A 25,476-nucleotide genomic window follows, 5' to 3' on the forward strand; every position below is an offset into this window, starting at 1 on the left:
TCTTGGTAGAGCTGTGAGGAACTGTACGGTTTGTGCCCTGTGCTTTAGGGACATGAAGCAGGATTAGGGCCTCTGGTTCTCCCTTGTTTGGAGCTGAGGCCGATTGATTGATCCCTAGAAATGAATGGGCAATGGCCGGCAGTTCCTTGCTCTCCCAACACCCAAGCACTCCAGAGTACCCACAAGGTCTTTGTGAAAGTCACTGCAGAGTGCTTGGATCGATGATGATTCCCAGTCAAACATTCCTTGGAAAAGCTGAACAAAATGAGTGAAAACACAGTACCGCAACTCTCATCGAAAATGAGGTCCGGCACCTGGGGTCCTCCAGGTCCTATGGGCATCAGAAACAGGCAGGCCAAGCACCCCTTTGCCCTTGCATCCTCGGGCTTTAGCCAGACACACTAAAAATGGGTATGTGCTTGTCCTACTCCTCAGGAAACCATGGCCGAGGCCATGGCAGGCCCTTTTGTTCTTGTGGCTTGCTCCGGTAGCTTTTGATGACATTCTTGGCAGGGACTTAGAAGGTAGAGCCGCTTGCTCAAGGAGTGTTGTGCAGCCCTAAAGGACACTGGAATTTGAAGCAGAAGGAATAGGTTTGGCACCAAAGTTTGGCTCTTCATATGGGTTTGAGGCTTTTCTGAAATGCTGACAAGAATGATAACACACTTGTGTTGCCAGTCAGAGAGACAATGGAGTGCAGGCTGCAGGAGAAGTGTAGCCTGATTGAGTAGCATAGCTTGGGCACTTTTATAGACTGTGGAAGATTAAAGTGGACAAGAGGGGACTTTGTGGCCTGAAGTCTGCAAGATTCCCACGCAAATAGCTTAGAAATAGAGCAAGGTTGATCAATTAGAGATGATGATAGACATGTCTCCTGTAAGGTTCCACCTGATTGACACAATTCCTTATGTCCCTGGATTCAGGAGCCGTTGGTGGACTCAAGTCAAAGCATGAGATTTGCAGACCTGTGACTGAAATTGATGTGTGGAGGGAGATTGGGCATGAACCTCCACATTTAATGAATGCATTTGTCCTAAATAGTGTGGTGGAGATATCCGTTAAATCGTGTGTTTGAGATATCCCTTGATATCTTTCCACATTGTTCAAGGCCTCCTTCACAATGTCAAAGTTACAGATCCTTGAGATCTGCTCACAATGGTAGGCTTATGAGAAAATACTGGAACCATCTTCCTTCAAAACTACAAACTCATGGATCATGGTACTATTATTTTTTCTGAGATAGTGATTTAAATCTACCTTAAAGCCAATTGCTAGCTGTTCATAGGAGGAAATGCTCAATGGGTCTCAGGATATCCTTGAAACCTAGCTTGAGACCAATGTTCATTGGCACTTTCAAAGAAAAACTGGAATTTTTAAACGGAGGTTGCATAGTTGATTAAATTTATGGCCATGAGTCAATTTGCACCATGGATTAGAGGATCTAAGTCCCAATGTGGCATGCCTCTGTTGGTGCTACTGAGGGGTTTGTCATGATAATAATTTTCAGCAAGGAAAAATCATTGCATAGCAGATAAACTATGGTGGTCCCATGAAAGACGAACTATTCACAAGAGACAAAAGAGAAGACAAAAGATGGACCAAAGAGGCATGAAACCACCACTGAGAGCTTATCAAGGAAAGTGAGAGAGCCACACAGAAACACACACAAAGAAACACAGAAATACACCCCCCCACAAGCCCCCACATACGCAGCTCTATACACACACACTCATAACATACACACACCAAGAGACAGAGACAAAGACAGAGAGAGAGCTAGAGAAAAATATTGAGAGAGAGATACAGAGAGTCAGAGAGATATGTTGTTCCAGGGCCAGTAAAGCCTGCTACTTATGAGCTTGAAAGCAGAATCAGTTTACTTGTTTGATTTTTGCCTCATTCCAGTAGCCAGTTGAAGAAGTCAGAGTAGGATAAGAGCCATGATGGAAGATACTTATGTGGACCAGATCGACATCCCTGAAAGGACATATTTGTGGTGAACTGCCCCAGAGCCGACTCCACATTCTCACCTTTTATACTGAAGCAGTAGTGTGATTGCCCATGTTAGTTCAATTTTCTTGCTACATGCTGTATCATGTGCCCTGAATTTCTTGTTAATATAGTAGAGAACTGTTGTCCAGTAGGTTGGTGTTCAGGTCATCTTGGAATTTGCGGTTCATCAGTGGAGCAGCTCACATTTCATCCTTAACGCCTTGGATGGAGGTGAAGGCCCAGCAAGCACTTGATAACAAATGGCGTGCTATGTCCCCAGCCGAGGTCAGAGTGGACACATAGCCCCTATGTGTATGGAGGAAGCCTACAGGTTGACAAGAGCAGGAGTGTTATGGGTGTCTGTAAAATCTGACAAGCCCAAAGGACTCAGTAAGCTCATCTTCATTCTTGCTTTGCATGGGTCCCACTAAAATGGCGGCATGTGCTCTTGCTGTCTTCACAGGGTGGCATTCCTTTCCAGCAAGGGCCCGTGGTGACACTCAGAAGAAATGAACACACCAACATTGGTTGACTGGTCATGGCACCGCACTGATCATCCGATGAACTAGCTAACTGTTGCTGCCTTGCTCAAGGGTACCTTACAGAAAAGGTAAGGAACACATGAATTTGCTCCAGGAACTCAATGTGCTCAGGCCTTGGTAGAGCTGTGAGGAACTGTATGGTTTGTGCCCTGTGCTTTAGGGACACGAAGCAGGATTAGGGCCTCTGGTTCTCCCTTGTTTGGAGCTTAGGCCGATTGATTGATCCCTAGAAATGAATGGGCAATGGCCGGCAGTTTCTTGCTCTCCCAACACCCAAGCACTCCAGAGTACCCACAAGGTCTTTGTGAAAGGCACTGCAGAGTGCTTGGATCGATGATGATTCCCAGTCAAACATTCCTTGGAAAAGCTGAACAAAATGAGTGAAAACTCAGTACCGCAACTCTCATCGAAACTGAGGTCCGGCACCTGGGGTCCTCCAGGTCCTATGGGCATCTGAAACAGGCAGGCCAAGCACCCCTTTGCCCTTGCTTCCTCGGGCTTTAGCCAGACACACTAAAAATGGGTATGTGCTTGTCCTACTCCTCAGGAAACCATGGCCGAGGCCATGGCAGGCCGTTTTGTTCTTGTGGCTTCCTCCCGTAGCTTTTGATGACATTCTTGGCAGGGACTTAGAAGGTAGAGCCGCTTGCTCAAGGAGTGCTGTGCAGCCCTAAAGGACACTGGAATTTGAAGCAGAAGGAATAGGTTTGGCATCAAAGTTTGGCTGTTCCTATGGGTGTGATGCTTTTCTGAAATGCTGACATGAATGATAACACACTCTTGCTGCCAGACAGAGAGACAATGGAGTGCAGGCTGCAGGGGAAGTGTAGCCTGATTGAGTAGCATAGCTTGGGCACTTTTATAGACTGTGGAAGATTAAAGTGTACAAGATGGGACTTTGTGGCCTGAAGTCTGCAAGATTCCCACACAAATAGCTTAGAAATAGAGCAAGGTAGATCAATTAGAGATGAAGCTAGACATGTCTCCTGTAAGGTTCCACCTGATTGACACAATTCCTTATGTCCCTGGATTCATGAGCCTTTGGTGGACTCAAGTCAAAGCATGAGATTTGCAGACCTGTGACTGAAATTGATGTGTGGAGGGAGATTGGGCAGGAACCTTCACATTTAATGAATGCATTTGTCTTAAATAGTGTGGTGGAGATATCCGTTAAATCGTGTGTTTGAGATATCCCTTGATATCTTTCCACGTTGTTCCAGGCCTCCTTCACAATGCCAAAGTTACAGATCCTTGAGATCTGCTCACAATGGTAGGCTTATGAGAAAATACCGGAACGATCTTCCTTCAAAACTACAAACTCATGGATCATGGTACTATTATATTTTCTGAGATAGTGATTTAAATCTACCTTAAAGCCAATTGCTAGCTGTTCATAGTAGGAAATGCTCAATGGGTCTCAGGATATCCTTGAAACCTAGCTTGAGACCAATGTTCATTGGCACTTTCAAAGAAAAACTGGAATTTTTAAATGGAGGTTGCATAGGTGATTAAATTTATGGCCATGAGTCAATTTGCACCATGGATTAGAGGATCTAAGTCCCAATGTGGCATGCCTCTGTTGGTGCTACTGAGGGTTTTGTCATGATAATTCTTTTCAGCAAGGAAAAATCATTGCATAGCAGATAAACAATGGTGGTCCCATGAAAGACGAACTATTCACAAGAGACAAAAGAGAAGACAAAAAATGGACCAAAGAGGCATGAAACCACCACTGAGAGCTTATCAAGGAAAGGGAGAGACCCAAACAGAAACACACACAAAGAAACACAGAAAAACACCTCCCCACAAGCCCGCACATACGCACCTCTATACACACACACTCATAACATACACACACCAAGAGACAGAGACAAAGACGGAGAGAGAGCTAGAAAAAAATATTGAGAGAGAGATACAGAGAGTCAGAGAGATATGTTGTTCCAGGGCCAGTAAAGCCTGCTACTTATGAGCTTGAAAGCAGAATCAGTTTACTTGTTTGATTTTTGCCTCATTCCAGTAGCCAGTTGAAGAAGTCAGAGTAGGATAAGAGCCATGATGGAAGATACTTATGTGGAACCAGATCGACATCCCTGAAAGGACATATTTGTGGTGAACTGCCCCAGAACCGACTCCACATTCTCACCTTTTATGCTGAAGCAGAAGTGTGATTGCCCATGTTAGTGCAATTTTCTTGCTACATGCTGTATCATGTGCCCTGAATTTCTTGTTAATATAGTAGAGAACTGTTGTCCAGTAGGTTGGTGTTCAGGTCATCTTGGAATTTGCGGTTCATCAGTGGAGCAGCTCATATTTCATCCGTAAGGCCTTGGATGGAGGTGAAGGCCCAGCAAACACTTGATAACAAAGGGCGTGCTATGTCCCCATCCGAGGTCAGAGTGGACACATAGCCCTTATGTGTATGGAGGAAGCCTACAGGTTGACAAGAGCAGGAGTGTTATGGGTGTCTGTAAAATCTGACAAGCCCAAAGGACTCAGTAAGCTCATCTTCATTCTTGCTTTGCATGGGTCCCACTAAAATGGCGGCATGTGCTCTTGCTGTCTTCACAGGGTGGCATTCCTTTCCAGCAAGGGCCCGTGGTGACACTCAGAAGAAATGAACACACCAACATTGGTTGACTGGTCATGGCACCTCATTGAACATCCGATGAACTGGCTAACTGTTGCTGCCTTGCTCAAGGGTACCTTAGAGAAAAGGTAAGGAACACATGAATTTGCTCCAGGAACTCAATGTGCTCAGGTCTTGGTAGAGCTGTGAGGAACTGTACGGTTTGTGCCCTGTGCTTTAGGGACACGAAGCAGGATTAGGGCCTCTGGTTCTCCCTTGTTTGGAGCTGAGGCCGATTGATTGATCCCTAGAAATGAATGGGCAATGGCCGGCAGTTCCTTGCTCTCCCAACACCCAAGCACTCCAGAGTACCCACAAGGTCTTTGTGAAAGTCACTGCAGAGTGCTTGGATCGATGATGATTCCCAGTCAAACATTCCTTGGAAAAGCTGAACAAAATGAGTGAAAACACAGTACCGCAACTCTCATCGAAAATGAGGTCCGGCACCTGGGGTCCTCCAGGTCCTATGGGCATCAGAAACAGGCAGGCCAAGCACCCCTTTGCCCTTGCTTCCTCGGGCTTTAGCCAGACACACTAAAAATGGGTATGTGCTTGTCCTACTCCTCAGAAATCCATGGCCCAGGCCATGGCAGGCCCTTTTGTTCTTGTGGCTTCCTTCCGTAGATTTTGATGACATTCTTGGCAGGGACTTAGAAGGTAGAGCCGCTTGCTCAAGGAGTGTTGTGCAGCCCTAAAGGACACTGGAATTTGAAGCAGAAGGAATAGGTTTGGCACCAAAGTTTGGCTCTTCATATGGGTTTGAGGCTTTTCTGAAATGCTGACATGAATGATAACACACTTGTGTTGCCAGGCAGAGAGACAAAGGAGTGCAGGCTGCAGGAGAAGTGTAGCCTGATTGAGTAGCATAGCTTGGGCACTTTTTTAGACTGTGGAAGATTAAAGTGGACAAGAGGGGACTTTGTGGCCTGAAGTCTGCAAGATTCCCACGCAAATAGCTTAGAAATAGAGCAAGGTTGATCAATTAGAGATGATGCTAGACATGTCTCCTGTAAGGTTCCACCTGATTGACACAGTTCCTTATGTCCCTGGATTCATGAGCCGTTGGTGGACTCAAGTCAAAGCATGAGATTTGCAGACCTGTGACTGAAATTGATGTGTGGAGGGAGATTGGGCAGGAAACTCCACATTTAATGAATGCATTTGTCTTAAATAGTGTGGTGGAGATATCTGTTAAATCGTGTGTTTGAGATATCCCTTGATATCTTTCCACATTGTTCCAGGCCTCCTTCACAATGTCAAAGTTACAGATCCTTGAGATCTGCTCACAATGGTAGGCTTATGAGAAAATACCGGAACGATCTTCCTTCAAAACTACAAACTCATGGATCATGGTACTATTATATTTTCTGAGATAGTGATTTAAATCTACCTTAAAGCCAATTGCTAGCTGTTCATAGGAGGAAATGCTCAATGGGTCTCAGGATATCCTTGAAACCTAGCTTGAGACCAATGTTCATTGGCACTTTCAAAGAAAAACGGGAATTTTTAAATGGATTTTGCATAGTTGATTAAATTTATGGCCATGAGTCAATTTGCACCATGGATTAGAGGATCTAAGTCCCAATGTGGCATGCCTCTGTTGGTGCTACTGAGGGGTTTGTCGTGATAATTCTTTTCAGCAAGGAAAAATCATTGCATAACAGATAAACTATGGTGGTCCCATGAAAGACGAACTATTCACAAGAGACAAAAGAGAAGACAAAAGATGGACCAAAGAGGCATGAAACCACCACTGAGAGCTTATCAAGGAAAGTGAGAGAGCCACACAGAAACACACACAAAGAAACACAGACAAACACCCCCCCCACAAACCCCCACATCCGCACCTCTATACACACACACTCTTAACATACACACACCAAGAGACAGAGACAAAGATGGAGAGAGAGCTAGAGAAAAATATTGAGAGAGAGATCCAGAGAGTCAGAGAGATATGTTGTTCCAGGGCCATTAAAGCCTGCTACTTATGAGCTTGAAAGCAGAATCAGTTTACTTGTTTGATTTCTGCCTCCTTCCAGTAGCCAGTTGAGGAAGTCAGAGTAGGATAAGAGCCATGATGGAAGATACTTATGTGGACCAGATCGACATCCCTGAAAGGACATATTTGTGGTGAACTTCCCCAGAGCCGACTCCACATTCTCACCTTTTATACTGAAGCAGAAGTGTGATTGCCCATGTTAGTGCAATTTTCTTGCTACATGCTGTATCATGTGCCCTGAATTACTTGTTAATATAGTAGAGAACTGTTGTCGAGTAGGTTGGTGTTCAGGACATCTTGGAATTTGCGGTTCATCAGTGGAGCAGCTCCCATTTCATCCTTAAGGCCTTGGATGGAGGTGAAGGCCCAGCAAGCACTTGATAACAAAGGGCGTGCTATGTCCCCAGCCGAGGTCAGAGTGGACACATAGCCCCTATGTGTATGGAGGAAGCCTACAGGTTGAGAAGAGCAGGACTGTTATGGGTGTCTGTAAAATCTGACAAGCCCAAAGGACTCAGTAAGCTCATCTTCATTCTTGCTTTGCATGGGTCCCACTAAAATGGCGGCATGTGCTCTTGCTGTCTTCACAGGGTGGCATTCCTTTCCAGCAAGGGACACTCAGAATAAATGAACACACCAACATTGGTTGACTGGACATGGCACCGCACTGATCATCTGATGAACTGGCTAACTGTTGCTGCCTTGCTCAAGGGTACCTTAGAGAAAAGGTAAGGAACACATGAATTTGCTCCAGGAACTCAATGTGCTCAGGTCTTGGTAGAGCTGTGAGGAACTGTATGGTTTGTACCCTGTGCTTTAGGGACACGAAGCAGGATTAGGGCCTCTGGTTCTCCCTTGTTTGGAGCTTAGGCCGATTGATTGATCCCTAGAAATGAATGGGCAATGGCCGGCAGTTCCTTGCTCTCCCAACACCCAAGCACTCCAGAGTACCCACAAGGTCTTTGTGAAAGGCACTGCAGAGTGCTTGGATCGATGATGATTCCCAGTCATTCCTTGGAAAAGCTGAACAAAATGAATGAAAACTCAGTACCGCAACTCTCATCGAAACTGAGGTCCGGCACCTGGGGTCCTCCAGGTCCTATGGGCATCAGAAAGAGACAGGCCAAGCACCCCTTTGCCCTTGCTTCCTCGGGCTTTAGCCAGACACACTAAAAATGGGTATGTGCTTGTCCTACTCCTCAGGAAACCATGGCCGAGGCCATGGCAGGCCCTTTTGTTCTTGTGGCTTCGTCCCGTAGCTTTTGATGACATTCTTGGCAGGGACTTAGAAGGTAGAGCCGCTTGCTCAAGGAGTGTTGTCCAGCCCTAAAGGACACTGGAATTTGGAGCAGAAGGCATAGGTTTGGCACCAAAGTTTGGCTCTTCATATGGATTTGAGGCTTTTCTGAAATGCTGACATGAATGATAACAAACTTGTGTTGCCAGGCAGAGAGACAATGGAGTGCAGGCTGCAGGAGAAGTGTAGCCTGATTGAGTAGCATAGTTTGGGCACTTTTATAGACTTTGGAAGATTAAAGTGGACAAGAGGGGACTTTGTGTCCTGAAGTCTGCAAGATTCCCATGCAAATAGCTTAGAAATAGAGCAAGGTTGATCAATTAGAGATGATGCTAGACATGTCTCCTGTAAGGTTCCACCTGATTGACACAATTCCTTACGTCCCTGGATTCATGAGCCGTTGGTGGACTCAAGTCAAAGCATGAGATTTGCAGACCTGTGACTGAAATTGATGTGTGGAGGGAGATTGGGCAGGAACCTCCACATTTAATGAATGCATTTGTCTTAAATAGTGTGGTGGAGATATCCGTTAAATCGTGTGTTTGAGATATCCCTTGATATCTTTCCACATTGTTCCAGGCCTCCTTCGCAATGTCAAAATTACAGATCCTTGAGATCTGCTCACAATGGTAGGCTTATGAGAAAATACCGGAACGATCTTCCTTCAAAACTACAAACTCATGGATCATGGTACTATTATATTTTCTGAGATAGTGATTTAAATCTACCTTAAAGCCAATTACTAGCTGTTCATAGGAGGAAATGCTCAATGGGTCTCAGGATATCCTTGAAACCTAGATTGAGACCAATGTTCATTGGCACTTTCAAAGAAAAACGGGAATTTTTAAATGGAGGTTGCATAGTTGATTAAATTTATGGCCTTGAGTCAATTTGCACCATGGATTAGAGGATCTATGTCCCAATGTGGCATGCCTCTGTTGGTGCTACTGAGGGGTTTGTCGTGATAATTCTTTTCAGCAAGGAAAAATCATTGCATAGCAGATAAACTATGGTGGTCCCATGAAAGACGAACTATTCACAAGAGACAAAAGAGAAGACAAAAGATGGACCAAAGAGGCATGAAACCACCACTGAGAGCTTATCAAGGAAAGTGAGAGAGCCACACAGAAACACACACAAAGAAACACAGACAAACACCCCCCCACAAACCCCCACATACGCACCTCTATACACACACACTCATAACATACACACACCAAGAGACAGAGACAAAGACGGAGAGAGAGCTAGAGTAAAATATTGAGAGAGAGATACAGAGAGTCAGAGAGATATGTTGTTCCAGGGCCAGTAAAGCCTGCTACTTTTTGAGCTTGAAAGCAGAATCAGTTTACTTGTTTGATTTCTGCCTCATTCCAGTAGCCAGTTGAAGAAGTCAGAGTAGGTTAAGAGCCATGATGGAAGATACTTATGTGGACCAGATCGACATCCCTGAAAGGACATATTTGTGGTGAACTTCCCCAGAGCCGACTCCACATTCTCACCTTTTATACTGAAGCAGAAGTGTGATTGCCCATGTTAGTGCAATTTTCTTGCTACATGCTGTATCATGTGACCTGAATTTCTTGTTAATATAGTAGAGAACTGTTGTCGAGTAGGTTGGTGTTCAGGTCATCTTGGAATTTGCGGTTCATCAGTGGAGCAGCTCACATTTCATCCTTAAGGCCTTGGATGGAGGTGAAGGCCCAACAAGCACTTGAGAACAAAGGGCGTGCAATGTCCCCAGCCGAGGTCAGAGTGGACACATAGACCCTATGTGTATGGAGGAAGCCTACAGGTTGACAAGAGCAGGAGTGTTATGAGTGTCTGTAAAATCTGACAAGCCCAAAGGACTCAGTAAGCTCATCTTCATTCTTGCTTTGCATGGGTCCCACTAAAATGGCAGCATGTGCTCTTGCTGTCTTCACAGGGTGGCACACCTTTCCAGCAAGGGCCCGTGGTGACACTCAGAAGAAATGAACACACCAACATTGGTTGACTCGTCATGGCACCGCACTGATCATCCGATGAACTGGCTAACTGTTGCTGCCTTGCTCAAGGGTACCTTAGAGAAAAGGTAAGGAACACATGAATTTGCTTCAGGAACTCAATGTGCTCAGGTCTTGGTAGAGCTGTGAGGAACTGTACGGTTTGTGCCCTGTGCTTTAGGGACACGAAGCAGGAATAGGGCCTCTGGTTCTCCCTTGTTTGGAGCTTAGGCCGATTGATTGATCCCTAGAAATGAATGGGCAATGGCCGGCAGTTCCTTGCTTTCCCAACACCCAAGAACTCCAGAGTACCCACAAGGTCTTTGTGAAAGGCACTGCAGAGTGCTTGGATCGATGATGATTCCCAGTCAAACATTCCTTGGAAAAGCTGAACAAAATGAGTGAAAACTCAGTACCGCAACTCTCATCGAAACTGAGGTCCGGCACCTGGGGTCCTCCAGGTCCTATGGGCATCAGAAACAGGCAGGCCAAGCACCCCTTTGCCCTTGCTTCCTCGAGCTTTAGCCAAACACACTAAAAATGGGTATGTGCTTGTCTTACTCCTCAGGAAACCATGGCCAAGGCCATGGCAGGCCCTTTTGTTCTTATGGCTTCCTCCCGTAGCTTTTGATGACATTCTTGGCATGGACTTAGAAGGTAGAGCCGCTTGCTCAAGGAGTGTTGTGCAGCCCTAAAGGACACTGGAATTGCAAGCAGAAGGAATAGGTTTGGCACCAAAGTTTGGCTCTTCATATGGGTTTGAGGCTTTTCTGAAATGCTGACATGAATGATAACACACTTGTGTTGCCAGGCAGAGAGACAATGGAGTGCAGGCTGCAGGAGAAGTGTAGCCTGATTGAGTAGCATAGCTTGGGCACTTTTATAGACTGTGGAAGATTAAAGTGGACAAGAGGGGACTTTGTGGCCTGAATTCTGCAGGATTCCCACGCAAATAGCTTAGAAATAGAGCAAGGTTGATCAATTAGAGATGATGCTAGACATGTCTCCTGTAAGGTTCCACCTGATTGACACAATTCCTTATGTCCCTGGATTCATGAGCCGTTGGTGGACTCAAGTCAAAGCATGAGATTTGCAGACTTGTGACTGAAATTGATGTGTGGAGGGAGATTGGGCAGGAACCTCCACATTTAATGAATGCATTTGTCTTAAATAGTGTGGTGGAGATATCCGTTAAATCGTGTGTTTGAGATATCCCTTGATATCTTTCCACATTGTTCCAGGCCTCCTTCACAATGTCAGAGTTACAGATCCTTGAGATCTGCTCACAATGGTAGGCTTATGAGAAAATACCGGAACGATCTTCCTTCAAAACTACAAACTCATGGATCATGGTACTATTATATTTTCTGAGATAGTGATTTAAATCTACCTTAAAGCCAATTGCTAGCTGTTCATAGGAGGAAATGCTCAATGGGTCTCAGGATATCCTTGAAACCTAGCTTGAGACCAATGTTCATTGGCACTTTCAAAGAAAAACTGGAATTTTTAAATGGAGGTTGCATAGTTGATTAAATTTATGGCCATGAGTCAATTTGCACCATGGATTAGAGGATCTAAGTCCCAATGTGGCATGCCTCTGTTGGTGCTACTGAGGGGTTTGTCGTGATAATTCTTTTCAGCAAGGAAAAATCATTGCATAGCAGATAAACTATGGTGGTCCCATGAAAGACGAACTATTCACAAGAGACAAAAGAGAAGACAAAAGATGGACCAAAGAGGCATGAAACCACCACTGAGAGCTTATCAAGGAAATTGAGAGAGCCACACAGAAACACACACAAAGAAACACAGACAAACACCCCCCCACAAACCCCCACATACGCACCTCTATACACACACACTCATAACATACACACACCAAGAGACAGAGACAAAGACGGAGAGAGAGCTAGAGAAAAATATTGCGAGAGAGATACAGAGAGTCAGAGAGATATGTTGTTCCAGGGCCAGTAAAGCCTGCTACTTATGAGCTTGAAAGCAGAATCAGTTTACTTGTTTGATTTCTGCCTCATTCCAGTAGCCAGTTGAAGAAGTCAGAGTAGGATAAGAGCCATGATGGAAGATACTTATGTGGACCAGATCGACATCCCTGAAAGGACATATTTGTGGTGACCTCCCCAGAGCCGATTTCATATTCTCACCTTTTATACTGAAGCAGAAGTGTGATTGCCCATGTTAGTGCAATTTTCTTGCTACATGCTGTATCATGTGCCCTGAATTTCTTGTTAATATAGTAGAGAACTGTTGTCGAGTAGGTTGGTGTTCAGGTCATCTTGGAATTTGCGGTTCATCAGTGGAGCAGCTCCAATTTCATCGTTAAGGCCTTGGATGGAGGTGAAAGCCCAGCAAGCACTTGATAACAAAGGGCGTGCTATGTCCCCAGCCGAGGTCAGAGTGGACACATAGCCCCTATGTGTATGGAGGAAGCCTACAGGTTGACAAGAGCAGGAGTGTTATGGGTGTTTGTAAAATCTGACAAGCCCAAAGGACTCAGTAAGCTCATCTTCATTCTTGCTTTGCATGGGTCCCACTAAAATGGCGGCATGTGCTTTTGCTGTCTCACAGGGTGGCATTCCTTTCCAGCAAGGGCCCGTGGTGACACTCAGAAGAAATTAACACACCAACATTGGTTGACTGGTCATGGCACCGCACTGATCATCCGATGAACTGGCTAACTGTTGCTGCCTTGCTCAAGGGTACCTTAGAGAAAAGGTAAGGAACACATGAATTTGCTCCAGGAACTCAATGTGCTCAGGTCTTGGTAGAGCTGTGAGGAACTTTACGGTTTGTGCCCTGTGGTTTAGGGACACGAAGCAGGATTAGTGCCTCTGGTTCTCCCTTGTTTGGAGCTTAGGCCGATTGATTGATCCCTAGAAATGAATGGGCAATGGCCGGCAGTTCCTTGCTCTCCCAACACCCAAGCACTCCAGAGTACCCACAAGGTCTTTGTGAAAGGCACTGCAGAGTGCTTGGATCAATGATGATTCACAGTCAAACATTCCTTGGAAAAGCTGAACAAAATGAGTGAAAACTCAGTACCGCATCTCTCATCGAAACTGAGGTCCGGCATTTGGGGTCCTACAGGTCCTATGGGCATCAGAAACAGGCAGGCCAAGCACCCCTTTGCCCTTGCTTCCTCGGGCTTTAGCCAGACACACTAAAAATGGGTATGTGCTTGCCCTACTCCTCAGGAAACCATGGCCGAGACCATGGCAGGCCCTTTTGTTCTTGAGCTTCCTCTCGTAGCTTTTGATTTCATTCTTGGCAGGGACTTAGAAGGTAGAGCCGCTTGCTCAAGGAGTGTTGTGCAGCCCTAAAGGACACTGGAATTTGAAGCAGAAGGAATAGGTTTGGCACCAAAGTTTGGCTCTTCATATGGCTTTGAGGCTTTTCTGAAATGCTGACATGAATGATAACACACTAATGTTGCCAGGCAGAGAGACAATGGAGTGCAGGCTGCAGGAGAAGTGTAGCCTGATTGAGTAGCATAGCTTGGGCACTTTTATAGACTGTGGAAGATTAAAGTGGACAAGAGGGGACTTTGTGGCCTGAAGTCTGCAAGATTCCCACGCAAATAGCTTAGAAATAGAGCAAGGTTGATCAATTAGAGATGATGCTAGACATGTCTCCTGTAAGGTTCGACCTGATTGACACAATTCCTTATGTCCCTGGATTCATGAGCCGTTGGTGGACTCAGGTCAAAGCATGAGATTTGCAGACCAGTGACTGAAATTGATGTGTGGAGGGAGATTGGGCAGGAACCTCCACATTTAATGAATGCATTTGTCTTAAATAGTGTGGTGGAGATATCCGTTAAATCGTGTGTTTGAGATATCCCTTGATATCTTCCCACATTGTTCCAGGCCTCCTTCAAAATGTCAAAGTTACAGATCCTTGAGATCTGCTCACAAAGGTAGGCTTATGAGAAAATACCGGAACGATCTTCCTTCAAAACTACAAACTCATGGATCATGGTACTATTATATTTTCTGAGATAGTGAATTAAATCTACCTTAAAGCCAATTGCTAGCTGTTCATAGGAGGAAATGCTCAATGGTTCTCAGGATATCCTTGAAACCTAGCTTGAGACGAATGTTCATTGGCACTTTCAAAGAAAAACTGGAATTTTTAAATGGAGGTTGCATAGTTGATTAAATTGATGGCCATGAGTCAATTTGAACAACGGATTAGAGGATCTAAGTCCCAATGTGGCATGCCTCTGTTGGTGCTACTGAGGGGTTTGTCGTGATAATTCTTTTCAGCAAAGAAAGATCATTGCATAGCAGATAAACTATGGTGGTCCCATGAAAGACGAACTATTCACAAGAGACAAAAGAGAAGACAAAAGATGGACCAAAGAGGCATGAAACCACCACTGAGAGCTTATCAAGGAAAGTGAGAGAGCCACACAGAAACACACACAAAGAAACACAGACAAACACCCCCCCCACAAACCCCCACATACGCACCTCTATACACACACACTCATAACATACACACACCAAGAGACAGAGACAAAGACAGAGAGAGAGCTAGAGAAAAATATTGAGAGAGAGATACAGAGAGTCAGAGAGATATGTTGTTCCAGAGCCAGTAAAGCCTGCTACTTATGAGCTTGAAAGCAGAATCAGTTTACTTGTTTGATTTCTGCCTCATTCCAGTAGCCAGTTGAAGAAGTCAGAGTAGGATAAGAGCCATGATGGAAGATACGTATGTGGACCAGATCGACATCCCTGAAAGGACATATTTGTGGTGAACTTCCCCAGAGCCGACTCCACATTCTCACCTTTTATACTGAAGCAGAAGTGTGATTGCCCATGTTAGTGCAATTTTCTTGCTACATGCTGTATCATGTGCCCTGAATTTCTTGTTAATATAGTAGAGAACTGTTGTCGAGTAGGTTGGTGTTCAGGTCATCTTGGAATTTGCGGTTCATCAGTGGAGCAGCTCCCATTTCATCCTTAAGGCCTTGGATGGAGGTGAAGGCCCAGCAAGCACTTGATAACAAAGGGCGTGCTATGTCCCCAGCCGAGGTCAGAGTGGACACATAGCCCCTATGTGTATGGAGGAAGCCTACAGGTTGACAAGAGCAGGAGTGTTATGGGTGTCTGTAAAATCTGACAAGCCCAAAGGACTCAGTAAGCTCATCTTCATTCTTGCTGTGCATGGGTCCCACTAAAATGGCAGCATGTGCTCTTGCTGTCTTCACAGGGTGGCATTCCTTTCCAGCAAGGGCCCGTGGTGACACTCAGAAGAAATGAACACACCAAAATTGGTTGACTCGTCATGGCACCGCACTGATCATCCGATGAACTGGCTAACTGTTGCTGCCTTGCTCAAGGGTACCTTAGAGAAAAGGTAAGGATCACATGAATTTGCTCCAGGAACTCAATGTGCTCAGGTCTTGGTAGAGCTGTGAGGAACTGTATGGTTTGTGCCCTGTGGTTTAGGGACACGAAGCAGGATTAGGGACTCTGGTTCTCCCTTGTTTGGAGCTTAGGCCGATTGATTGATTCCTAGAAATGAATGGGCAATGGCCGGCAGTTCCTTGCTCTCCCAACACCCAAGCACTCCAGAGTACCCACAAGGTCTTTGTGAAATGCACTGCAGAGTGCTTGGATCGATGATGATTCCCAGTCAAACATTCCCTGGAAAAGCTGAACAAAATGAGTGAAAACTCAGTACCGCAATTCTCATCGAAACTGAGGTCCGGCAACTGGGGTCCTCCAGGTCCTATGGGCATCAGAAAACAGGCAGGCCAAGCACCCCTTTGCCCTTGCTTCCTCAGGCTTTAGCCAGACACACTAAAAATGGGTATGGGCTTGTCCTACTCCTCAGGAAACCATGGCCGAGGCCATGGCAGGCCCTTTTGTTCTTGTGGCTTGCTCCGGTAGCTTTTGATGACATTCTTGGCAGGGACTTAGAAGGTAGAGCCGCTTGCTCAAGGAGTGTTGTGCAGCCCTAAAGGACACTGGAATTTGAAGCAGAAGGAATAGGTTTGGCACCAAAGTTTGGCTCTTCATATGGGTTTGAGGCTTTTCTGAAATGCTGACATGAATGATAACACACTTGTGTTGCCAGGCAGAGAGACAATGGAGTGCAGGCTGCAGGAGAAGTGTAGCCTGATTGAGTAGCATAGCTTGGGCACTTTTATAGACTGTGGAAGATTAAAGTGGACAAGAGGGGACTTTGTGGCCTGAAGTATGCAAGATTCCCACACAAATAGCTTAGAATTAGAGCAAGGTTGATCAATTAGAGATGATGCTAGACATGTCTCCTGTAAGGTTCCAGCTGATTGACACAATTCCTTATGTCCCTGGATCATGAGCCGTTGGTGGACTCAAGTCAAAGCATGAGATTTGCAGACCTGTGACTGAAAGTGATGTGTGGAGGGAGATTGGGCAGGAACCTCCACATTTAATGAATGCATTTGTCTTAAATAGTGTGGTGGAGATATCCATTAAATCGTGTGTTTGAGATATCCCTTGATATCTTTCCACATTGTTCCAGGCCTCCTTCACAATGTCAAAGTTACAGATCCTTGAGATCTGCTCACAATGGTAGGCTTACGAGAAAATACCGGAACGATCTTCCTTCAAAACTACAAACTCATGGATCATGGTACTATTATATTTCTGAGATAGTGATTTAAATCTACCTTAAAGCCAATTGCTAGCTGTTCATAGGAGGAAATGCTCAATGGGTCTCAGGATATCCTTGAAACCTAGCTTGAGACCAATGTTCATTGGCACTTGCAAAGAAAAACTGGAATTTTTAAATGGAGGTTGCATAGTTGATTAAATTTATGGCCATGAGTCAATTTGCACCATGAATTAGAGGATATAAGTCCCAATGTGGCATGCCTCTGTTGGTGCTACTGAGGGGTTTGTCGTGATAATTCTTTTCAGCAAGGAAAAATCATTGCATAGCAGATAAACTATGGTGGTCCCATGAAAGACGTACTATTCACAAGAGACAAAGAGAAGAAAAAAGATGGACCAAAGAGGCATGAAACCACCACTGAGAGCTTATCAAGGAAAGTGAGAGAGCCACACAGAAACACACACAAAGAAACACAGAAAAACATCCCCCCAACAATCCCCCACATACGCACCTCTATACAAACACACTCATAACATACACACACCAAGAGACAGAGACAAAGACGGAGAGAGAGCTAGAGAAAAATATTGAGAGAGAGATACATAGAGTCAGAGAGATATGTTGTTCCAGGGCCAGTAAAGCCTGCTACTTATGAGCTTGAAAGCAGAATCAGTTTACTTGTTTGATTTCTGCCTCATTCCAGGAGCCAGTTGAAGAAGTCAGAGTAGGATAAGAGCCATGATGGAAGATACTTATGTGGACCAGATCGACATCCGTGAAAGGACATATTTGTGGTGAACTTCCCCAGAGCAGATTTCATATTCTCACCTTTTATACTGAAGCAGAAGTGTGATTGCCCATGTTAGTGCAATTTTCTTGCTACATGCTGTATCATGTGCCCTGAATTTCTTGTTAATATAGTAGAGAACTGTTGTCGAGTAGGTTGGTGTTCAAGTCATCTTGGAATTTGCGGTTCATCAGTGGGGCAGCTCCCATTTCATCCTTAAGGCCTTGGATGGAGGTGAAGGCCCAGCAAGCACTTGATAACAAAGGGCGTGCTATGTCCCCAGCCGAGGTCAGAGTGGACACATAGCCCCTATGTGTATGGAGGAAGCCTACAGGTTGACAAGAGCAGGAGTGTTATGGGTGTCTGTAAAATCTGACAAGCCCAAAGGACTCAGTATGCTCATCTTCATTCTTGCTTTGTATGGGTCCCACTGAATTGGCGGCATGTGCTCTTGCTGTCTTCACAGGGTGGCATTCCTTTCCAGCAAGGGCCCGTGGTGACACTCCGAAAATGAACACACCAACATTGGTTGACTGGTCATGGCACCGCACTGATCATCCGATGAACTGGCTAACTGTTGCTGCCTTGCTCAAGGGTACCTTAGAGAAAAGGTAAGGAACACATGAATTTGCTCCAGGAATTCAATGTGCTCAGGTCTTGGTAGAGCTGTGAGGAACTGTATGGTTTGTGCCCTGTGCTTTAGGGACACGAAGCAGGATTAGGGCCTCTGGTTCTCCCTAGTTTGCAGCTTAGGCCGATTGATTGATCCCTAGAAATGAATGGGCAATGGCCGGCAGTTCCTTGCTCTCCCAACACCCAAGCACTCCAGAGTACCCACAAGGTCTTTGTGAAAGGCCCTGCAGAGTGCTTGGATCGATGATGATTCCCAATCAAACATTCCTTGGAAAGCTGAACAAAATGAGTGAAAACTCAGTACCGCAACTCTCATAGAAACTGAGGTCCGGCTCCTGTGGTCCTCCAGGTCCTATGGGCATCAGAAACAGACAGGCCAAGCACCCCTTTGCCCTTGCTTCCTCGGGCTTTAGCCAGACACACTAAAAATGGGTATGAGCTTGTCCTACTCCTCAGGAAACCATGGCCGAGGCCATGGCAGGCCCTTTTGTTCTTGTGGCTTCCTCCGTAGATTTTGATGACATTCTTGGCAGGGACTTAGAAGGTAGAGCCGCTTGCTCAAGGAGTGTTGTGCAGCCCTAAAGGACACTGGAATTTGAAGCAGAAGGAATAGGTTTGGCACGAAAGTTTGGCTCTTCATATGGGTTTGAGGCTTTTCTGAAATGCTGACATGAATGATAACACACTTGTGTTGACAGGCAGAGAGACAATGGAGTGCAGGCTGCAGGAGAAGTGTAGCCTGATTGAGTAGCATAGCTTGGGCACTTTTATAGACTGTGGAAGATTAAAGTGGACAAGAGGGGACTTTGTGGCCTGAAGTCTGCAAGATTCCCACGCAAATAGGTTAGAAATAGAGCAAGGTTGATCAATTAGAGATGAAGCTAGACATGTCTCCTGTAAGGTTCCACCTGATTGACACAATTCCTTATGTCCCTGGATTCATGAGCCGTTGGTGGACTCAAGTCAAAGCATGAGATTTGCAGACCTGTGACTGAAATTGATGTGTGGAGGGAGATTGGGCAGGAACCTCCACATTTAATGAATGCATTTGTCTTAAATAGTGTGGTGGAGATATCCGTTAAATCGTGTGTTTGAGATATCCCTTGATATCTTTCCACATTGTTCCAGGCCTCCTTCGCAATGTCAAAATTACAGATCCTTGAGATCTGCTCACAATGGTAGGCTTATGAGAAAATACCGGAACGATCTTCCTTCAAAACTACAAACTCATGGATCATGGTACTATTATATTTTCTGAGATAGTGATTTAAATCTACCTTAAAGCCAATTGCTAGCTGTTCATAGGAGGAAATGCTCAATGGGTCTCAGGATATCCTTGAAACCTAGCTTGAGACCAATGTTCATTGGCACTTTCAAAGAAAAACTGGAATTTTTAAATGGAGGTTGCATAGTTGATTAAATTTATGGCCATGAGTCAATTTGCACCATGAATTAGAGGATCTAAGTCCCAATGTGGCATGCCTCTGTTGGTGCTACTGAGGGGTTTGTCGTGATAATTCTTTTCAGCAAGGAAAAATCATTGCATAGCAGATAAACTATGGTGGTCCCATGAAAGAAGAACTATTCACAAGAGACAAAGAGAAGAAAAAAGATGGACCAAAGAGGCATGAAACCACCACTGAGAGCTTATCAAGGAAAGTGAGAGAGCCACACAGAAACACACACAAAGAAACACAGACAAACACCCCCCAACAAACCCCCACATACGCACCTCTATACACACACACTCATAACATACACACACCAAGAGACAGAGACAAAGACGGAGAGAGAGCTAGAGAAAAATATTGAGAGAGAGATACATAGAGTTAGAGAGATTTGTTGTTCCAGGGCCAGTAAAGCCTGCTACTTATGAGCTTAAAGCAGAATCAGTTTACTTGTTTGATTTCTGCCTCATTCCAGTAGCCAGTTGAAGAAGTCAGAGTAGGATAAGAGCCATGAGGGAAGATACTTATGTGGACCAGATCGACATCCGTGAAAGGACATATTTGTGGTGAACTTCCCCAGAGCAGATTTCATATTCTCACCTTTTATACTGAAGCAGAAGTGTGATTGCCCATGTTAGTGCAATTTTCTTGCTACATGCTGTATCATGTGCCCTGAATTTCTTGTTAATATAGTAGAGAACTGTTGTCCAGTAGGTTGGTGTTCAGGTCATCTTGGAATTTGCTGTTCATCAGTGGAGCAGCTCCCATTTCATCGTTAAGGCCTTGGATGGAGGTGAAGGCCCAGCAATCACTTGATAACAAAGGGCGTGCTATGTCCCCAGCCGAGGACAGAGTGGACACATAGCCCCTATGGGTATGGAGGAAGCCTACAGGTTGACAAGAGCAGGAGTGTTATGGGTGTCTGTAAAATCTGACAAGCCCAAAGGACTCAGTAAGCTCATCTTCATTCTTGCTGTGCATGGGTCCCACTAAAATGGCGGCATGTGCTCTTGCTGTCTTCACAGGGTGGCATTCTTTTCCAGCAAGGGCCCGTGGTGACACTCAGAAGAAATGAACACACCAACATTGGTTGACTCGTCATGGCACCGCACTGATCATCCGATGAACTGGCTAACTGTTGCTGCCTTGCTCAAGGGTACCTTAGAGAAAAGGTAAGGAACACATGAATTTGCTCCAGGAACTCAATGTGCTCAGGTCTTGGTAGAGCTGTGAGGAACTGTATGGTTTGTGCCCTGTGCTTTAGGGACAAGAAGCAGGATTAGGGCCTCTGGTTCTCCCTAGTTTGGAGCTTAGGCCGATTGATTGATCCCTAGAAATGAATGGGCAATGGCCGGCAGTTCCTTGCTCTCCCAACACCCAAGCACTCCAGAGTACCCACAAGGTCTTTGTGAAAGGCACTGCAGAGTGCTTGGATCGATGATGATTCCCAATCAAACATTCCTTGGAAAGCTGAACAAAATGAGTGAAAACTCAGTACCGCAACTCTCATCGAAACTGAGGTCCGGCACCTGGGGTCCTCCAGGTCCTATGGGCATCAGAAACAGACAGGCCAAGCACCCCTTTGCCCTTGCTTCCTCGGGCTTTAGCCAGACACACTAAAAATGGGTATGGGCTTGTCCTACTCCTCAGGAAACCATGGCCGATGCCAAGGCAGGCCCTTTTGTTCTTGTGGCTTTCTCCCGTAGATTTTGATGACATTCTTGGCAGGGACTTAGAAGGTAGAGCCGCTTGCTCAAGGAGTGTTGTGCAGCCCTAAAGGACACTGGAATTTGAAGCAGAAGGAATAGGTTTGGCACCAAACTTTGGCTCTTCATATGGGTTTGAGGCTTTTCTGAAATGCTGACATGAGTGATAACACACTTGTGTTGCCCCGCAGAGAGACAATGGAGTGCAGGCTGCAGGAGAAGTGTAGCCTGATTGAGTAGCATAGCTTGGGCACTTTTATAGACTGTGGAAGATTAAAGTGGACAAGAGGGGACTTTGTGGCCTGAAGTCTGCAAGATTCCCACGCAAATAGCTTAGAAATAGAGCAAGGTTGATCAATTAGAGATGAAGCTAGACATGTCTCCTATAAGGTTCCACCTGATTGACACAATTCCTTATGTCCCTGGATTCATGAGCCGTTGGTGGACTCAAGTCAAAGCATGAGATTTGCAGACCTGTGACTGAAATTGATGTGTAGAGGGAGATTGGGCAGGAACCTCCACATTTAATGAATGCATTTGTCTTAAATAGTGTGGTGGAGATATCCGTTAAATCGTGTGTTTGAGATATCCCTTGATATCTTTCCACATTGTTCCAGGCCTCCTTCACAATGTCAAAGTTACAGATCCTTGAGATCTGCTCACAATGGTAGGCTTATGAGAAAATACCGGAACGATCTTCCTTCAAAACTACAAACTCATGGATCATGGTACTATTATATTTTCTGAGATAGTGATTTAAATCTACCTTAAAGCCAATTGCTAGCTGTTCATAGGAGGAAATGCTCAATGGGTCTCAGGATATCCTTGAAACCTAGCTTGAGACCAATGTTCATTGGCACTTTCAAAGAAAAACTGAAATTTTTAAATGGAGGTTGCATAGTTGATTAAATTTATGGCCATGAGTCAATTTGCACCATGAATTAGAGGATCTAAGTCCCAATGTGGCATGCCTCTGTTGGTGCTACTGAGGGGTTTGTCGTGATGATTCTTTTCAGCAAGGAAAAATCATTGCATAGCAGATAAAGTATGGTGGTCCCATGAAAGACGAACTATTCACAAGAGACAAAGAGAAGAAAAAAGATGGACCAAAGAGGCATGCTATGTCCTCAGCCGAGGTCAGAGTGGACACATAGCCCCTATGTGTATGGAGGAAGCCTACAGGTTGACAAGAGCAGGAGTGTTATGGGTGTCTGTAAAATATGACAAGCCCAAAGGACTCAGTATGCTCATCTTCATTCTTGCTTTGCATGGGTCCCACTAAAATGGCGGCATGTGCTCTTGCTGTCTTCACAGGGTGGCATTCCTTTCCAGCAAGGGCCCGTGGTGACACTCAGAAGAAATGAACACACCAACATTGGTTGACTCGTCATGGCACCGCACTGATCATCCGATGAACTGGCTAACTGTTGCTGCCTTGCTCAAGGGTACCTTACAGAAAAGGTAAGGAACACATGAATTTGCTCCAGGAACTCAATGTGCTCAGGTCTTGGTAGAGCTGTGAGGAACTGTATGGTTTGTGCCCTGTGCTTTAGGGACACGAAGCAGGATTAGGGCCTCTGGTTCTCCCTAGTTTGGAGCTTAGGCCGATTGATTGATCCCTAGAAATGAATGGGCAATGGCCGGCAGTTCATTGCTCTCCCAACACCCAAGAACTCCAGAGTACCCACAAGATCTTTGTGAAAGGCACTGCAGAGTGCTTGGATCGATGATGATTCCCAATCAAACATTCCTTGGAAAGCTGAACAAAATGAGTGAAAACTCAGTACCGCAACTCTCATCGAAACTGAGGTCCGGCACCTGGGGTCCTCCAGGTCCTATGGGCATCAGAAAGAGACAGGCCAAGCACACCTTTGCCCTTACTTCCTCGGGCTTTAGCCAGACACACTAAAAATGGGTATGTGCTTGTCCTACTCCTCAGGAAACCATGGCCGAGGCCATGGCAGGCCCTTTTGTTCTTGTGGCTTCCTCCCGTAGATTTTGATGACATTCTTGGCAGGGACTTAGAAGGTAGAGCTGCTTGCTCAAGGAGTGTTGTGCAGCCCTAAAGGACACTGGAATTTGAAGCAGAAGGAATAGGTTTGGCACCAAAGTTTGGCTCTTCATATGGGTTTGAGGCTTTTCTGAAATGCTGACATGAATGATAACACACATGTGTTGCCAGGCAGAGAGACAATGGAGTGCAGGCTGCAGGAGAAGTGTAGCCTGATTGAGTAGCATAGCTTGGGCACTTTTATAGACTGTGGAAGATTAAAGTGGACAAGAGGGGACTTTGTGGCCTGAAGTCTGCAAGATTCCGACGCAAATAGCTTAGAAATAGAGCAAGGCTGATCAATTAGAGATGAAGCTAGACATGTCTCCTGTAAGGTTCCACCTGATTGACACAATTCCTTATGTCCCTGGATTCATGAGCCGTTGGTGGACTCAAGTCAAAGCATGAGATTTGCAGACCTGTGACTGAAATTGATGTGTAGAGGGAGATTAGGCAGGAACCTCCACATTTAATGAATGCATTTGTCTTAAATAGTGTGGTGGAGATATCCGTTAAATCGTGTGTTTGAGATATCCCTTGATATCTTTCCACATTGTTCCAGGCCTCCTTCACAATGTCAAAGTTACAGATCCTTGAGATCTGCTCACAATGGTAGGCGTATGAGAAAATACCGGAACGATCTTCCTTCAAAACTACAAACTCATGGATCATGGTACTATTATATTTTCTGAGATAGTGATTTAAATCTACCTTAAAGCCAATTGCTAGCTGTTCATAGGAGGAAATGCTCAATGGGTCTCAGGATATCCTTGAAACCTAGCTTGAGACCAATGTTCATTGGCACTTGCAAAGAAAAACTGGAATTTTTAAATGGAGGTTGCATAGTTGATTAAATTTATGGCCATGAGTCAATTTGCACCATGAATTAGAGGATCTAAGTCCCAATGTGGCATGCCTCTGTTGGTGCTACTGAGGGGTTTGTCGTGATAATTCTTTTCAGCAAGGAAAAATCATTGCATAGCAGATAAACTATGGTGGTCCCATGAAAGACGAACTATTCACAAGAGACAAAGAGAAGAAAAAAGATGGAAGAAAGAGGCATGAAACCACCACTGAGAGCTTATCAAGGAAAGTGAAGGAGCCACACAGAAACACACATAAAGAAACACAGACAAACACCCCCCAACAAACCCCCACATACGCACCTCTATACACACACACTCATAACATACACACACCAAAAGACAGAGACAAAGACGGAGAGAGAGCTAGAGAAAAATATTGAGAGAGAGATACAGAGAGTCAGAGAGATATGTTGTTCCAGGGCCAGTAAAGCCTGCTACTTATGAGCTTGAAAGCAGAATCAGTTTACTTGTTTGATTTCTGCCTCATTCCAGTAGCCAGTTGAAGAAGTCAGAGTAGGATAAGAGCCATGAGGGAAGATACTTATGTGGACCAGATCGACATCCCTGAAAGGACATATTTGTGGTGAACTTCCCCAGAGCCGATTTCATATTCTCACCTTTTATACTGAAGCAGAAGTGTGATTGCCCATGTTAGTGCAATTTTCTTGCTACATGCTGTATCATGTGCCCTGAATTTCTTGTTAATATAGTAGAGAACTGTTGTCGAGTAGGTTGGTGTTCAGGTCATCTTGGAATTTGCGGTTCATCAGTGGAGCAGCTCCCATTTCATCGTTAAGGCCTTGGATGGAGGTGAAGGCCCAGCAAGCACTTGATAACAAAGGGCGTGCTATGTCCCCAGCCGAGGTCAGAGTGGACACATAGCCCCTATGTGTATGGAGGAAGCCTACAGGTTGACAAGAG

General features: G+C 45.2%; 10 non-coding genes across 10 annotated transcripts; all 10 read left to right on the plus strand.

The window, feature by feature from the left end:
• The first annotated feature begins 215 nt into the window (after positions 1-215).
• Positions 216-309, plus strand: LOC127676435 (small nucleolar RNA SNORD116). The gene has a single exon (XR_007975913.1). It is a non-coding gene; the product is annotated as a small nucleolar RNA SNORD116 (small nucleolar RNA).
• A 2,552-nt stretch (positions 310-2,861) lies between these two features.
• LOC127676357 (small nucleolar RNA SNORD116) lies at positions 2,862-2,955 on the plus strand. The gene has a single exon (XR_007975839.1). It is a non-coding gene; the product is annotated as a small nucleolar RNA SNORD116 (small nucleolar RNA).
• Positions 2,956-5,508: 2,553 nt separating this feature from the next.
• On the plus strand, positions 5,509-5,602 carry LOC127676436 (small nucleolar RNA SNORD116). The gene has a single exon (XR_007975914.1). It is a non-coding gene; the product is annotated as a small nucleolar RNA SNORD116 (small nucleolar RNA).
• Positions 5,603-8,146: 2,544 nt separating this feature from the next.
• Positions 8,147-8,236, plus strand: LOC127676463 (small nucleolar RNA SNORD116). Its single transcript, XR_007975940.1, has one exon. It is a non-coding gene; the product is annotated as a small nucleolar RNA SNORD116 (small nucleolar RNA).
• A 2,553-nt stretch (positions 8,237-10,789) lies between these two features.
• On the plus strand, positions 10,790-10,883 carry LOC127676359 (small nucleolar RNA SNORD116). Its single transcript, XR_007975841.1, has one exon. It is a non-coding gene; the product is annotated as a small nucleolar RNA SNORD116 (small nucleolar RNA).
• Positions 10,884-13,433: 2,550 nt separating this feature from the next.
• On the plus strand, positions 13,434-13,527 carry LOC127676431 (small nucleolar RNA SNORD116). The gene has a single exon (XR_007975909.1). It is a non-coding gene; the product is annotated as a small nucleolar RNA SNORD116 (small nucleolar RNA).
• Positions 13,528-16,079: 2,552 nt separating this feature from the next.
• Positions 16,080-16,173, plus strand: LOC127676438 (small nucleolar RNA SNORD116). Its single transcript, XR_007975916.1, has one exon. It is a non-coding gene; the product is annotated as a small nucleolar RNA SNORD116 (small nucleolar RNA).
• A 2,549-nt stretch (positions 16,174-18,722) lies between these two features.
• LOC127677023 (small nucleolar RNA SNORD116) lies at positions 18,723-18,815 on the plus strand. Its single transcript, XR_007976426.1, has one exon. It is a non-coding gene; the product is annotated as a small nucleolar RNA SNORD116 (small nucleolar RNA).
• Positions 18,816-21,364: 2,549 nt separating this feature from the next.
• Positions 21,365-21,457, plus strand: LOC127677008 (small nucleolar RNA SNORD116). Its single transcript, XR_007976412.1, has one exon. It is a non-coding gene; the product is annotated as a small nucleolar RNA SNORD116 (small nucleolar RNA).
• A 1,902-nt stretch (positions 21,458-23,359) lies between these two features.
• Positions 23,360-23,452, plus strand: LOC127677009 (small nucleolar RNA SNORD116). The gene has a single exon (XR_007976413.1). It is a non-coding gene; the product is annotated as a small nucleolar RNA SNORD116 (small nucleolar RNA).
• Positions 23,453-25,476: the final 2,024 nt, after the last annotated feature.

This window comes from Apodemus sylvaticus, chromosome 1 (genome assembly GCF_947179515.1).
Source record: "Apodemus sylvaticus chromosome 1, mApoSyl1.1, whole genome shotgun sequence".
Taxonomy (NCBI): domain Eukaryota; kingdom Metazoa; phylum Chordata; class Mammalia; order Rodentia; family Muridae; genus Apodemus; species Apodemus sylvaticus.